Source organism: Gallus gallus, chromosome 12, assembly GCF_016699485.2.
Source record: "Gallus gallus isolate bGalGal1 chromosome 12, bGalGal1.mat.broiler.GRCg7b, whole genome shotgun sequence".
NCBI lineage: Eukaryota > Metazoa > Chordata > Aves > Galliformes > Phasianidae > Gallus > Gallus gallus.
Window position 1 is genome coordinate 10,708,864 of NC_052543.1, and position 14,350 is coordinate 10,723,213.

The 14,350-nt window shown below is 43.6% G+C and overlaps 1 protein-coding gene across 1 annotated transcript in view; it reads right to left on the reverse strand.

Annotated features, from left to right (window-relative positions):
* The window catches only part of SLC41A3 (solute carrier family 41 member 3), a 46,032-nt gene extending 39,221 nt beyond the window's left edge, over nucleotides 1-6,811 (reverse strand). The window contains exon 1 of the mRNA XM_040646704.2: nucleotides 6,304-6,811. The gene's annotated coding sequence lies outside the window, so the exon portion shown is untranslated. The remainder of the gene's footprint in view (nucleotides 1-6,303) is intronic.
* Between the last annotated feature and the right edge of the window lie 7,539 nt (nucleotides 6,812-14,350).

Here is a 14,350-nt window from a genome sequence, read left to right on the forward strand (position 1 = left end):
AACAGAGCAGACTGTACTCCAGGACTTTGTCACCTTAGGACATATGACAAACATTTGCATGTGTCACACTCACACCAGCCTATTAGCAGAGCAGGAATAGTAAAGGCTGCAAGAGGCGAGCTGCATTTCCACAACCCTCCAGCTGTCAGGAGAAGCACAGACTGACAGAGGTAAGCTGCATGGAAGACACAGGCCAAATCAGAAATAATCCATCATATGCCACAGTTCCCAGATTCCTCAGGATCTTTTCCAAGGAATCTGATGTCAGGTGTCAAGCATGTCAGCACAACTTGCACTTGCGTGATTTTCCATCTGTAGCTGCTGTTTCTGATATGACACGCAGGTTCACCACTGACATGTATCAGTTTATGAACAGCTGGAGGGGTAGCTGCCAACCTTCCTTCGCACACTGGAATTTCTGTGCAGCCAAAACCCACCAGATACACTGTACCACTAAAACATCATAAAGGCAAGGAGAACAGCTCCACTGGCATCTTGCTGCTCCGATACGATGGCAGTGGGCTGTGCACACCGTGACAGCAGTTTTATCCTCTCCTAGTTTACTTCTAGAAAGATCTAAAGGCACTGAGAAGCCTGCAGAGCCTCTACAGGCCATGCTGCTGGTTATGTGCCATAGTCAGTGCTTGAGGAACTGTACTCAGGAAGAAGCTGTGACTCAAGAGTCACACCACTGCTTTGAGAAATACCAAGGCATTAATGAAGGCAGTCAAAAAATCAGCCAGAAAGGCAGATTTGAAGTTCCTTAGAAAAGAAGAGTAGCTCAGAGTTGTCAATATCCAGTTTGACCAGCAAAACGGTAGACCTTGGAGAAAGAGCTAACAGGGTGTCCAAAGGATCATAGAATCATTAAGGTTGGAAAGACTACAGAGATCATCTCATCCAGCCATCAACCCATTACCACCATACCAGGATGGATAATAACATCCATCACACCAGCTGCGTTCACTGACATGGAGACCAGAGTCTTCGATGGACTAATCCTGCTCATCTTCTCCACCTAACTCTGCCACCAACCTCTCCGCATGGCAGCAAATTCTCCTGGAAGATCCATTTGGTATCAGTTCTTGGAACTAACAAAAGCCCCAAACCTACACAGTAGGGACAGCATTTGTCTTCTGCCCCAAATATGATCATCAGTCTGGTCCTCCTCATTTTTCCAAGGCAGGTGCCAGATTCCTGCAGATCTGCCACGGCACTACCCACTGCTGCCAGTCAGCCCTAGCCACATGTTCAAAGGGGAAGGAAGCCAAAGCACACCTCTGCCCTGCACACATAAGTCAACAAAATAGTGCCACAAAACACAAGTCTGGATTGCTCGCAGTCCATGCACACACACTTCATCACTATTCCACTCATTCTTCATCATCACCATTTCTATCTATCCATAACCATGTTAAACATTTATACTAGTTACGAGGAGAAAAGGAACCACACCAAGGAGGTGGTAAAAAGTTAACTGAGTTAGTGCAGTTAAGATGACTTTTGTAAGCAGCATGTCCTCTGGCTTCACCTCACCTCTGTTTCCCATATGGTTGGAGCTACAGAGCCACAAGTCTTACAAGAGGTGGAAAGATGCAACTCTTCCATGTTCAGAAGTAAAACACGCACAGTCAGCTAAGTAGCCACTGAACAGTATACCAAAAGGTACCCAACAAATGCCAGCTGACTGAGGAAAACATAGTCACATTTCTTAGCCATGTGTCCCAGCTGAACTTTCTGTTCCCTTCTGTCATTTAATCCCAGCTTTTCCCGACTGATCAAAAGGTGCTCCAAAGCAGACTGCGTACTGGAGTGTCCAGGAGCTGCACCACATTCTTGTTCCAAATTCAGTATCTCCCAAACTACTGACTTGTATCATCAAAAGAGACTCACAGCCATATTTAGGTGCTAAGCAATCCTTTACAGCATTAACAGCAACAAAGGTCACTGCTTCTCCACTTCTTGTCTTTATCCAAGGATTTTTTTTTTAATATATAGACACACACACACACCCCCACCTTCTTCTCTGATTTCAGTGGTTTTCCTTCCCTCGCCCACTCTGTTACTGATGTTTAATGATCTTCTAAAAAGTCCCGCTGCCTTTTCCCATTTCCAGGTCAAGCTACTCTCCTCCCTGCCCCCCCCCCCCCCCCCAAAAAAAAACCCATATGATCCTTTCCTGTGTTCTCATTCAGTTGTAGCAAGCAAGTTCATCTAACCAACCAGATTCAATGGGCACATTCCCACACAAGGCTATCCTCACCCAGATCTCATCCCTCTCCCTTCTCCAGTGTGCTCCCCATCCACACAAAGAAAATAAGGTTATCTAACAGGCAGTGAAGAGAACAAATGCTACAGCAACAGATGTTACAGCAATACAGAACTGCAGGCTGTTCAGTGATCCAGTTTAGTCTGACCTGGTTTTGAGTAACTAACTATATCACTCACATCCTGAAAAGGCATGGAGTGACTTAAAAGAAGGAAAAAAGCTACGTGTATACACAAAGCTCTCTGCCAAGTTATATGGCTGAAGTGCTCATACTCTAAAGAGAAGAGCAGAAAGGTCATTTGTGAACAATCATACTATAGAATCACAGAATGGCTTGCGTTGGAGAGACCTCAAAGATCTTCTAGTTTCAACCCCATGCTGAAGGCAGGGTTGCCAAGTGCTAGCACTAAATCAGGAATAACATACAGAGTCACATCTGCTGGCATTGACTTCAAGCCATAATGCTAACACATGCCACCTGAGATCAGGCTGTGGCTCAGCACACATCACAATATGATGACAAAAGCATACTTGCTGCAGACTGGGACAGCCAAGTCAAGGTAGGTGGATCATCACAGGTTTGCAGAGCTCAGTTCCACCGCTGTCAACTACTTAAAATCATAGACTCATTAAGGTTGGAAAAGACCACTAAGATCACCAAGTCCAACCCCAACCCACCATGCCCATTGACCACATCCCTCAGTGCCACATCTCCACAGCTGGTGACTCCAGCACTCCCTATGCAGCAGTGCCAGCACATCACCACTCTTTCAAAGAATAAATTTTTCCTCATATCCAACCTGAGCCTCCCCTGGGACAACGTAAGGCCGTTCCCTCTCATCCTATCATTTACTGTCATCAGTGTTGCCAAATGAAAAGTGTTTGTGGAAGTCTGAACCAAACCAGTACAAATTGGTGTGGACTAACCATTGGCACCACTTCTCAGGCAGCAGAAGCAGGTTTCTGCAAGGTAAAACAGCATCCCACGTTTGAAAGAGTTCTCCCATCAGTGCCTCACATCTGCCAGTGAGAAGGATGGCAGCAGGACCACGGCTACAGTAGAACTCTCCTCTCCCAGAGGAGAATCCAGGCATGAAGATCTCAAAGCACCAGCATTCCTCCCCCCACTTTTTAAAGCAACTTTACTTAACTTGTTCCTGCCCAAACATTTCTCCTTTTAAATAAAACCTTTCAGCAGCCTAAATCCAGCTCAAACTCCTTTCTCCATCTCTTACAGGGCCCTCTTGAAAATCTCAGACTTGCCAACATTAGGGATTAGACTGTACATGGCTGTCCCAGCACAGAACAGAGAGAACATCATGTAATTTCCATTTTTCTCCCGGTTGTGCTCTTTCAAAGCCCCACACTACTTATGGTTTCCACGTCACATATTCTTCTGTCCGTTGCCATGGCACAGCCACTGGTTTGTCATTAATATTGTGGGTAACTTCAGATCCTTGACCTCAGGGCTTTCAGAGCTTTTCATGGTGTATTTTCCTCTTGATTGAATTGCTCTGCATTCCCAAGCACAGCTAAAACAAAAATAAAACACTGCTGCTTTTGAATGGGGAAAATTCATCTCACAAAGACAGGCTGGCAAAGGATGGAGACCCATTGAAGAACAGCAGATTTAAAGGAAAATAGCCATTCTCTGCAGACGTAGCAACTGTGGGATGGATTCAGACTTACCTACAGCATCTGAGTCAAGCTATGGTCCCCAGTGTCTATGTATGAACTCAATATCTGGCCCAGATTTGATTCTAATAATATGACATCCCATTGCCAGAGAACCATTCTATAAATTCTATATTCTATAAATCATTCTATAAATTTGCATCCACAGATTTTTCACAACACTTTTGAGAAGTGCAGTTACCCTTCCCAGACTGCAGATGGGAAGACTGGTGCACAGAAATGGTAGGTAACCCCATAGCTGAATGACAGATGAAGCTCACAGCTTTCCACGCATTTACCCTACCTTGATCTGCATTCTTCCCTTAAAGGACTGCAGGTGTACTTCCACATCTATGGATACATTACTCCTACAACAAGCCTATGCAAATGCATTTGTGCCCATGATTTTCACTCAGTAGGACTGTTACCTAGAGGGCAACCAGTAAGTCAACTGCTATCTGCCCCTCCATATAGTCAAACCTCCAATCCACCAAGAGCAGAATTTCCTCTTCACTAGTTTTTAATGCTAGATTAATTCTTTTAATTCTCACTTCAGAAAGCAGTCCACTTCTAAAGGCCACTAGAAATCAGTCAGTTCACACGTATCAAACTGAGTCTGTGGCATCTCTGCTCAATAAGTTTGATTTCTGATATTTTTATTGCAATCTGAAGACAGGTAACAGCCATCACCACAGAAAACGTGACAACTGTTGCTCCAGTGTTCAATTGTTGGAGCTATGCTACCCTTCAAAACTCCAAAAGACAGGTTTTAAGAATGTTATTAAAGATTAAATTAAGTTGATTTCAGATGAGCTTTTACTGCTAAATGAGCTCCCAGAAAATGGATTTGCATTAAAAAGGCCAAAGCCGCTGCATGTCTGAAGATCAAACCCTCCAGCTCAGCCTAGTAGCGGTTCATTTGATCAGGGATCCTTCTGGATACAAAAAACCTCAAGGGAACAGGATCACTGTCATTTTCCTGTTTTTTTTTTTTTCTTAAGGTACTATTTGTAATTAGGAAAAAATGCATTATCAGCTGCTCGGGGAAGCAAATAAAACACCTGAGCCTTCATGTGATACTGCATGCAACAGGCAGGCAGCTCTATCCACACACACACTTAAAGACACCTAATAGCAAGGCTGAGGCTGACAGGAACCACTTGACTGCATCAGAATCAATACAAATATCTGCCCGGAAAAAATAAAGAGCAGAGTAGGGTCAGCGAGGTGCAAAGCCTGATGGCTTTTCTGTTAACGCTAGCAGAGAAAAGAATAAGCAAAGGAGAGGAGGAAAAGGGGCACAAAGGTACATCCTTCCTCCTCAGATGTAGGGCCAGTTCAGCTTCTGCTGCCACTGAGGCAATTTTTAGGACAGCTCTCACTCCAGCCCTGTGTCCTCAGCCAAGAAAGCGCTATGCTGAGGAAAGAGTGCAGCCATATGATGCAGTATTTCAGGACAAAACCCTCTCCCTGTTGCAGACAGAGCCCTTCGCCAAAGGCTGAGAGCAAGGCCAATCCCACCACTTCTTCCCAGCAGAATAAGAACTCGCTTTACGATTTGCTCAGTCAAGAGGACATTCCAGCTGGCTTCGCTCCCTAGAGAGGCCTTTGCTCCTGCAAATCTGCCTCGCCAGGCCAGCTCTATCAGAGCCGCTCTTTTACTATTGCACTGAGGGCAAGTTTGCTGTGAGATCCCCCAGGCAGCCAGTTTGAAAGCCCTTTATTGGGAAGGCTGGTCACATTCCGCCTTAGACAAAAACACCGCCTGACAAACAGCCTTGTTCCTCATATCCCCAGCTGGAATTAAGCGGGGAGGAAAAAAAAAAGCACTGTGAAATCCCACAGCTTCTCAGGGAAAAGCACCTCTGTGTGTGTACATGTGCTATGCTTAATGTTACAAAAGCCATGTAAAATGCACCCTCGTAAAAAGACTGCGTTCTGAGGATTTATAGGAGCACAGTAGAAGAAATAAGAGGAAACATCAGATATCCCCTCCTGGGTTAAGTCATGTGAAATGCTGAACTCTGCCATCTCTGTATGGATAAGGCACTTCAAACCACAAGATCATAATTTAGTTTTCCTCATTTTATCAGCCACACACACCTGTGTTCTTTCTGAATCCAGGTTACCAACCTACCACTGCCCAATATCTGAGTTTATTTTTTACCCACTCACAAACAGAATAACGCTACTAGTGGGATCTCTGCCTTTGCAAAAAGCCATATCTATTCCCACACAGTGTGTAACATGATGGAAAGTATTACAACAAGAGAGTAGCACAATCCTAGGCCACAGCAAATAAGAACAAGCCCAAATCCAACAGCTGTGATCACAGAAACAAAGGAAGAAAATCTGCTTACCTTTAGAAGGCCACCAGTAGGGAGGGATCTCCAATGAGATACCTTTACCTCTGCTGCCAGCCCTAAAATGAGGTCTGGGAAGGGGTGGATCCTGGCTGCACCCCTTCCAATCACTCAGGGACATTGCATGCACCTGAGCTCTGCTGGGTTGGCTCTGCCTTCCCACCAGGTGCTCAATCACTGCTTCAGGCCATGACTTAGCATTTCTGCTACACAGTGCATCATGTCAGATTAGCCTGATGTGTTCTGCTCTAACTCAGACTCAAAGCATCTGTATTACACTTCAGGACAGCACAGGATGCCTACTGAAACTGGGCTGCCTGGTCTTTTCCAGGTCCAAATCCAACCCAGAGCACTGCCATACTATCATGAAGCACAGGAGGGCTTTCCATATCCAGCACTAAGGCTGTGCCAGCATGCAGAACAGGGGCCTGACATGACCCGGCCCAACTGAGAGGTGACCTGAACCCAAACCTTCACTGACGGTACTGACATACCTCACAGCCTCATCATTCCGCCTTTGCAACATACTGACCTGATTATAAGAGATGAATGGAACTGACAGCATTGCACAGAAAAGTCTCTGCAGTTGTCTGTTAATGCATTCAAGAAGCTGTTCTTCCCTCTGAGGTTACTTGTGGCCCTTGAACATAAACAAAGGTGAACTTAACATGTATTTCATTTCCATGTTGTCCAAATTTTTTGCTACCACCTCTACTCCAGAGGGATCAGGATTCAGCATGGACATACAACTGTGTGTCCCTCCTTTTCACAGAGAAAAGACAAATGACAATTTTTCACTTGGAAGCAGTTTATTAGGCAAACTTTGTCCCACGTGGTAAACCTGATGCTTGAATGGAAATAGCTTAACCCATTTTGCAAACTGGCACAAGTCAAGGTAAACATCAGGTATGGAGGATACTCCAGTGGTATGAGTATGTATTCTTCGCTTACTGGATGATGATATAATTTCACCACCATTGATTAACTAATGTTGTTAGCATCTCTAGTAGTCACCTATCAGTGCCTTGAGGTCTCCAGTTATTACTCTGTCAAAGCTATGGCATATTTGCACATAGTGCAATGATGTAATAGTGACAATAAAAATGACACCTGGTAGTTAACGTTGCAACAGTGAAAGCTGTATGCTCGAATGGAGCTGTATGGTGAAGAATTCCACAAAATTCTATGTCACACCATGGGGAAAAAGAGCTCTTCAACACAAGGACAATCTACCCCAGCTTCTGTCAGATCTAATGAATACAAACAGATTTTGACACCCTTACAGAAAGAGCTGCACAACTCTCCACTCTTAGGCCATTCCCTAATAGAATTGGGCAAGTCACAATGTTCTTACAGGTTGTTTTTAAACCTGTAGTCTGGTTAAGGATGTAACATTCCACTAACATCTACGTGCCCTGGACAACCGGTTAAGAGCACAACTCTGTGCTGAAGTAGGAACAAGGTGGATCCTTTATACAGTGGCACCTACCCATGGTGTGTGTCTGTGTGCATTTTTGTCGCAGCTCAAAGTGCTGTCCTCAGAGAAGGAAATTTATTTTTCCCCTCCCTCAGCTGTTTTTTATGTTTTTCTTCTGATTTTACACCACAATCTGTGACAGCTGGTCACACGGTGTGTCTGGGTTGAATAAAGCCCAGGGACCCTTCGCCAAGCTTCTATGCAATGTGCTGAGCTTAATGAAATGTGTCAGCTCCACTGTGAATCGTGCATTCATGGAAGTGAATGAATCTGAATTTTCAAGGAAAACTGAAGGGCTATGAAACTGCACACAGCAAACCCTATGAGCAGGGAATGGAAGAGGAGGAAAATGCCAGTATAAAGCTGCAGCTCACTCACAGCAAAGTAGATCCTTATAGCCAGAATTCAATCGGTATATCAGAGTAATAATTTAAAACTATTGGTCAGCTCTGATGCTCAGGACAAAACAAGTACAGCCCAATGGCTGAGTTAAACACCGGCTCCCAGCAGGTGAGGTTATAGTGCAGCTCTGTCCAATATAATCTCAAGCAAAATCACATCATTTTTGTGCCTCTCTCTCCCACTCATATAATAGGAACAAAAGCGATTCCTTTTGGCTCATCTCACTTCTCTTGTCGACAGAGATTACCTGCCCAGGAGGACACTGACTATGCCTAACAGCATATGCCATCAGTACAATACTGTCCCCATCCTAGCTGTTACTTAAAGCTTTGGGACAGGTTATCCACTTATCTGGGACCTCAACACGATGAATGTCATAAGGTGCACGAAGCAAAGTGCACAGTTAGAACTGGACAGACCTTGTTCTTCCCTCTCTCCCACACTTGAAATATAGGAACCCTGATGAACATGAAAAATGTGATTTTAACAAAAAAGAGATGGTCAAAACAGTCAAGATTTTCCTGCATCATGTCTGTCTGTGAAAGTCACAGTCCCACTGCACCTCCCCTCCTTGTAGTTCCCTGCTAGAAGCCAATCAATCAAAACTAAATTAATAGCATAATTCTCCATTGGAAACAAAAGGAAAAGTGAATACTCAGCACCCTTGAAAATCATAGAATCATAGAGTCATTAAGGCTGGAAAAGACTACTAAGATCATCCAGTCCAACCACCAACCCATCACAACTGTGCCCACTAAAATAACGCAGCATATGCTCTGGGAGTTTTCCTGGCATAAAAGAGCCATAGAAAGAGTGGGTAAATTTTTACCCTAGCTGATATAGAGAAATGGCTCTGTTTTTCTTTTTTCCTTAGTGTTTTCAGTTATCTGTTGGCTGACCTGCCTGGAATCTAGACCTGCTGTTATCTCCTCTGAGCACTCCACTACAAAACAGGGAGAACTATAACAAGGCACCTGATGTCATTGGTTGGTCCCTTTGCAGTTTGCTGTCAGTGTGACACCTCTGCCTCAGACAAGCATCCATCTGCTCTTGTCACCTGAGTTTAGCTGGGAAAACAGCAAACAGCACTTGCACAAACACTATAAAACAGGAGAACAGATGCCAAAATGTGGATGTCCTATGGGACATTAAACGTCAAATACTTCGTTAACAAAGCCCTGAATTTTTGAACCTTGCTGCCAAAGTTTTCTACTTCACACCAGCAGATTTTACATCAGATGTGCTTTACTAAGGAATTAAACCTTAAAATAGCTTTACAAGATAAGAAGTTGTTGTTATTCTCTTCTACATTAAGGAAAATGGAAGGTTAAATGACTCCTGCAAACCTTACACCTGTGTTGGGACCAGAAATAAAACCTCAGCTTTCTTCCACTCCTTTCTTCCACTTGGGCTTCAGCCCAAGACCGTATTTTCCCACCTCCTAACACAAGCCCTGCAGAAATATGCCTGAGAAGATCATCTCCCCCTGTAACCCAGGGCCACAGGCTGGAAACCTGGCTGCAAACCGTGCCAACCTGCCGCATGCACCCGCACTGTTGGGAGCAGTGACAGCCACTGGAGGAGCTGCTGCCCAGCGCCCACCGCCCTGTCTGCAACAGATTCCTTTTTGCCCCTGAACGAGCAGCACCATCCTCCTTGTCCCTGAACTCTCCTTCTCTCTCCACATCTGTTGCCTGCAAATCTTCCTGTCACCACCTCCTTTTTTAAACACGAAGGCCCTGACTGCATCCCTATTCCTACGGCCATAACCGCTTCTTGCCATAGTGAATGGCAAAGTCCCCATCTCCTGGATCCTCCACAGCCGCCCACAGCCCCAGCCTCAACCAGGCACAGCACTTCATTCCCCACCTTCTCTCCCCATGAACAAAGGGGAGCCCCATCTTGGTCAGAGCAGGCACAGAGCTTCAGCTCCATCAGAAACCTGCGATCCCACAGGCTGTGGAATGGAGCCAAATGCAGTGCCAGTGGGATCCAGGACCCACAGCCCCCTGATTTCTGTGATCCAAGAAGAGTCCTGCCCACAATATCTTATCTACACTCCCTTGTTTCTGGGATCCAGTGCAAAAGAACCCTTGGAGATTTCTTACTCAACTCTCTCCCCTGTTCCCAGTTCCTCTCTGGCATGAAATCAACATGCTGCTGGTGGAAAACCCTTCCATGGTCTGTGAAGAATCATAGAATCATTAAGATTGGAAAAAAAAACACCAAAATCATGAAATCCAAGCATCCCCACCATGCCCACTGACCGTGTTCCCCCCTGCCACATCTTCCCTTTTCTTGGACACCTCCAGAGATGGTGACTTCACCACTTCCCTGGGCACCCTGTTCAAGCAATGAGATCTTCCTCTCACCTTCTGCTAATGAGTTTATGAATATTCAAATGTTTTCTATGTAATTTTAACCAACTTTATATGTAATTACCAACACCTATCCTCTGCTTTCCTGTGCAACGTTGTAGAAATGGTTTCGGATCAAGATTTATTGTAGGCTGCTGCATCGTGCTCTTGAGCCTAATGAAAGCAGGGCTTATCCTAGAGGAGCAATTCATCTGAGTGTCCTCTGTTTCAGCTATAGCAGTATTTTTAATCCATGTGTTTGTCAACAAGTCAACCTGCTCAGTCCTAATGATCTGTACAAGAAATACATTTTTCAAACAAAGTCTCCGCAGCGTACTTTTCTTCAGCATCTCTGGCTAGAAGGGGCTAAGTGAAGTGATGGAGCTCCAAATCTTACAGCTTGTTCTTGAAGTACCCCTAATGATGGTTGGGTTCTGAATATGTAGAAGTGGTTTTAATTACTAAGGGAAAAAAAAAAATAATGAAGTCAAAGCAGAGCCAGTTGCCAGAGCTTCCACAGAACTGACTACATTCACAAATCTAACGTTTTTATGTTCATTATGAGAATACTACATTAAAAAAGAGCAATCAGATCTTGGCCAACAAATTAAATGCTTATTCAAAAATTAATTCACATCATCTGTACTCCATTAGATGTTCTCTTTTGCCAGGGAATATAATGCAATATTTTCAGGGGGAATAACTTCTGCTGTTGCCAATACCTTACAATTTACTGGCTCTTGCAGCATTGACATAGGATTCACGGGGCCATATCTAAAGCAAATAGTGTAGCACTATACAGTATGTGACATACGAAGCAAATCTGCTTCATTCTGGTGTTAAAAGGCTCTGATTATGACTCTGTGATGCAGCCAAGGGGAAAGCAAATCTATAAATTAATTAAAGTCTGTCCTTTTTTGTATCGTGGAGGAAACAGTTTGTTGCTGATGGGTTTGGGTCTTTCCCCCAGACCCTAAATACACTGGGATTTCATTTGCAAATCAGAAGATACAAATGAGGAAAGTGTGACTTTTAATTTTGGTTTGTCTAACCTGAGACATCTCAACAGGGCAACCTTTCCAAGAACAAATGCATGGCAATGCTAACGACAGATCCCCAGAATTATTTAAAAGCAAATCAAAACAAAACCAAAACACACATGCACACACACACACACACACAAAAAACCAACCAAATCTTCCCTAAACAATTTGCGATTCCTCTTGGAATGCACAGTGCTAGAATGCCACTGGATATCCTGTCTATTTTCACTTTTGTCCAACATGAAGATTTTACCTTTTGTTTTCCAAGCAGAACCTCAAAGTGAAAGACAACTTTGATAGAAAATGCTATGTATAGACAAGAAGACAGAACACAGTATTTACAGTAAGTACCCTAATACATCATAGAATCATAGAATGGCCTGGGTTGAAAGGGACCACAATGATCATCTAGACCCCCTGCTATGTGCAGGGTCGTCAGATAAGATGGACTAAATTCTCATGCTTCTTTACATAGATCTTGGAAGTTAACACTATTTTGAGAAGGAAGCTGGACCAGAAACATCCAAAGGTCTCCTCCACCCACTGTTATGAGTCTATGGGAACAGTATAGATCTGCTCCTTTCTCCACCTGCCTTGGGCACAAAGTACTGTAAGATAAGAAGCCCTGAGGCATCAGTAATACATGAACCAAGCGCATAGTATTTTGTTGATAGGGATGGACGATGCTATTGGGGTCACACCATGTGGGTGAGGTCCCCAAGCTTTAGGGATGGGCTATTCACTGATGTGTTCTTCAACCCTGGCTCCTCATGGTCTCACTACCAAAAGCTGTGGGTAAAACAATCCCATTCTGGTAAAGATACCATTTGGCCTCCTCCTAAAAAACTCCTACAGGTCATTTAGGAAAAAGTGATGCTGCATCCATGCTCTATCATCCCCATGTTTTCCATACTAGAGACAAAGACACAGAAAAAGTAAGGAGACTTTATGGGTCTTTATATATTGCATTAAATGAGTGTATGTACAAGAGTGAGACTCATGAAAATTACCATGCTCGGTGCAGAATTGCCTATAGTAGCTCATAGGAAATTATAATTATTTAGTTTTCACCTCACTGGGAGCTGTTAATACTGGATTTAAATAGCTACAAGGAAAATTACACAACACGTAGGTATTTGCATATTTTACTGCATTTAGTTCTTGATCCCTTTTCTATGCCAAATGCCACAGGAGACAACATAGCAATAAATACCTCAAAATAGTGGTTAATTATCCAAGGCCCATCTTTCTGTTCTTCTCTTTTTTCTCTGAGCAGAAGGAGATCAGAGAGAGTATCTAAATGACAAAGATAGTACTGCAAAAGCAAACAGTACAAGTGGGAGAATTCCAGCTGCTAAACTGATCTTGGGAACACAACAGATGAGGTGGATGCTGGCAGGTACATTGTACCCCAGATTTAAGTAGCCAAATCTTACTTACGAAACATGTAGTCCCTTCCAGATGCTCCACTGCATCCAAGTTGCTGAAAGACATGAATTTACAGATGTCACAGAATTTGCCTGCAGTTGTACTTTTCTATTATTATAAACAAATCACCATGAAATCTAGGTGCTACACTGCCATGAAATATACCCTCCTCGGTTGCTTTGTTACAGGCCCAAATCAAAACCAGATGGCATCGTTCTGTTGACTTCACTGGGCACTGGATATGGCCCTGCTTCCATTCAGGAGGAGGAAGCCAGATGTGGCAAAATGGCCATTTTCAGTGGTTGAAGAGCAGAGCTCTAAGTAACGGAAAGCTGTTTTTTGTCCTTTAGGAGCTATACAAGATCTGGGCTACCTACTCAGCCTTTTAGACACAGAAGTAAGTAAACAATTTGGCTCCAAAGTAGTTTTGGGAAAAATGTTAGTTTTTGACAAATTAATCCCTTCTCCTCACTACAGTCTGCGTTGTTTGTTTCTCCCATTGGCCTCACAGAAGTAAAAGGGGGAAATGGGACTGCTCTGTTTAATGAGCTGTTATTACTCTTATTTTATTATGATGCCCAATAAATATTAAGTTTTTATTTTTCCTGAGCTCTTTCCTTCAGGAAATGTCAGCCAAACACAACCCAGCAAAAGCAATCTTTGTGTTTGCCTTGGCTTCTGGGGCTTGCCATCTTCCCAGAACAAGGACAGAATGGAATATGGGGCACACTGCCTGCCTTTAAGATTGGGCACTGTCTAGAGCAAGCTTGCACATGCTGGAAGCCAAACCTGCATTATGGGCTTTGCCAAGTCTGGAGCTTTTGCTCCATTTTCCCAAGCCCTTGGTAGCCACATCAATATGTATTTGGGAAAAGCATGAGCGCATCCAAGGTGTTATGCAAATATCCTCTCTTGTGCTCTGCTGCAATACATGTCTTGAAATAACCTTTCATAAACTGCATTGCAAAGGCTTCGCAGATGTCATCATTTTTGGATTAATTACCAAGCAAAAGCCAACAATTTTTGTACTTTAATATACATTAATAAAACCAATTAGCAGTGTCTAGTTGTCAAGCAATGTCAAAAATAGAGCGTCATGCTTGGTTTGTGAAAAACAACTTGGACACCATGCTCTCTGATTTTGGCTCATGTATTGTAAACAGGAGGACACCCTTTTTTCTTCAAGTGTGCCCCTGATGGAATGTGTTCATACTATAAATCACTCCAACTTAAATTACGTGTTTTTATTTTCTGCATTAAAATTCCAGAACATGATTCATCCTCTCATCACTACATTGTGACATTAATGCAACTCCTCCACAATCAGTGGAGCCGCT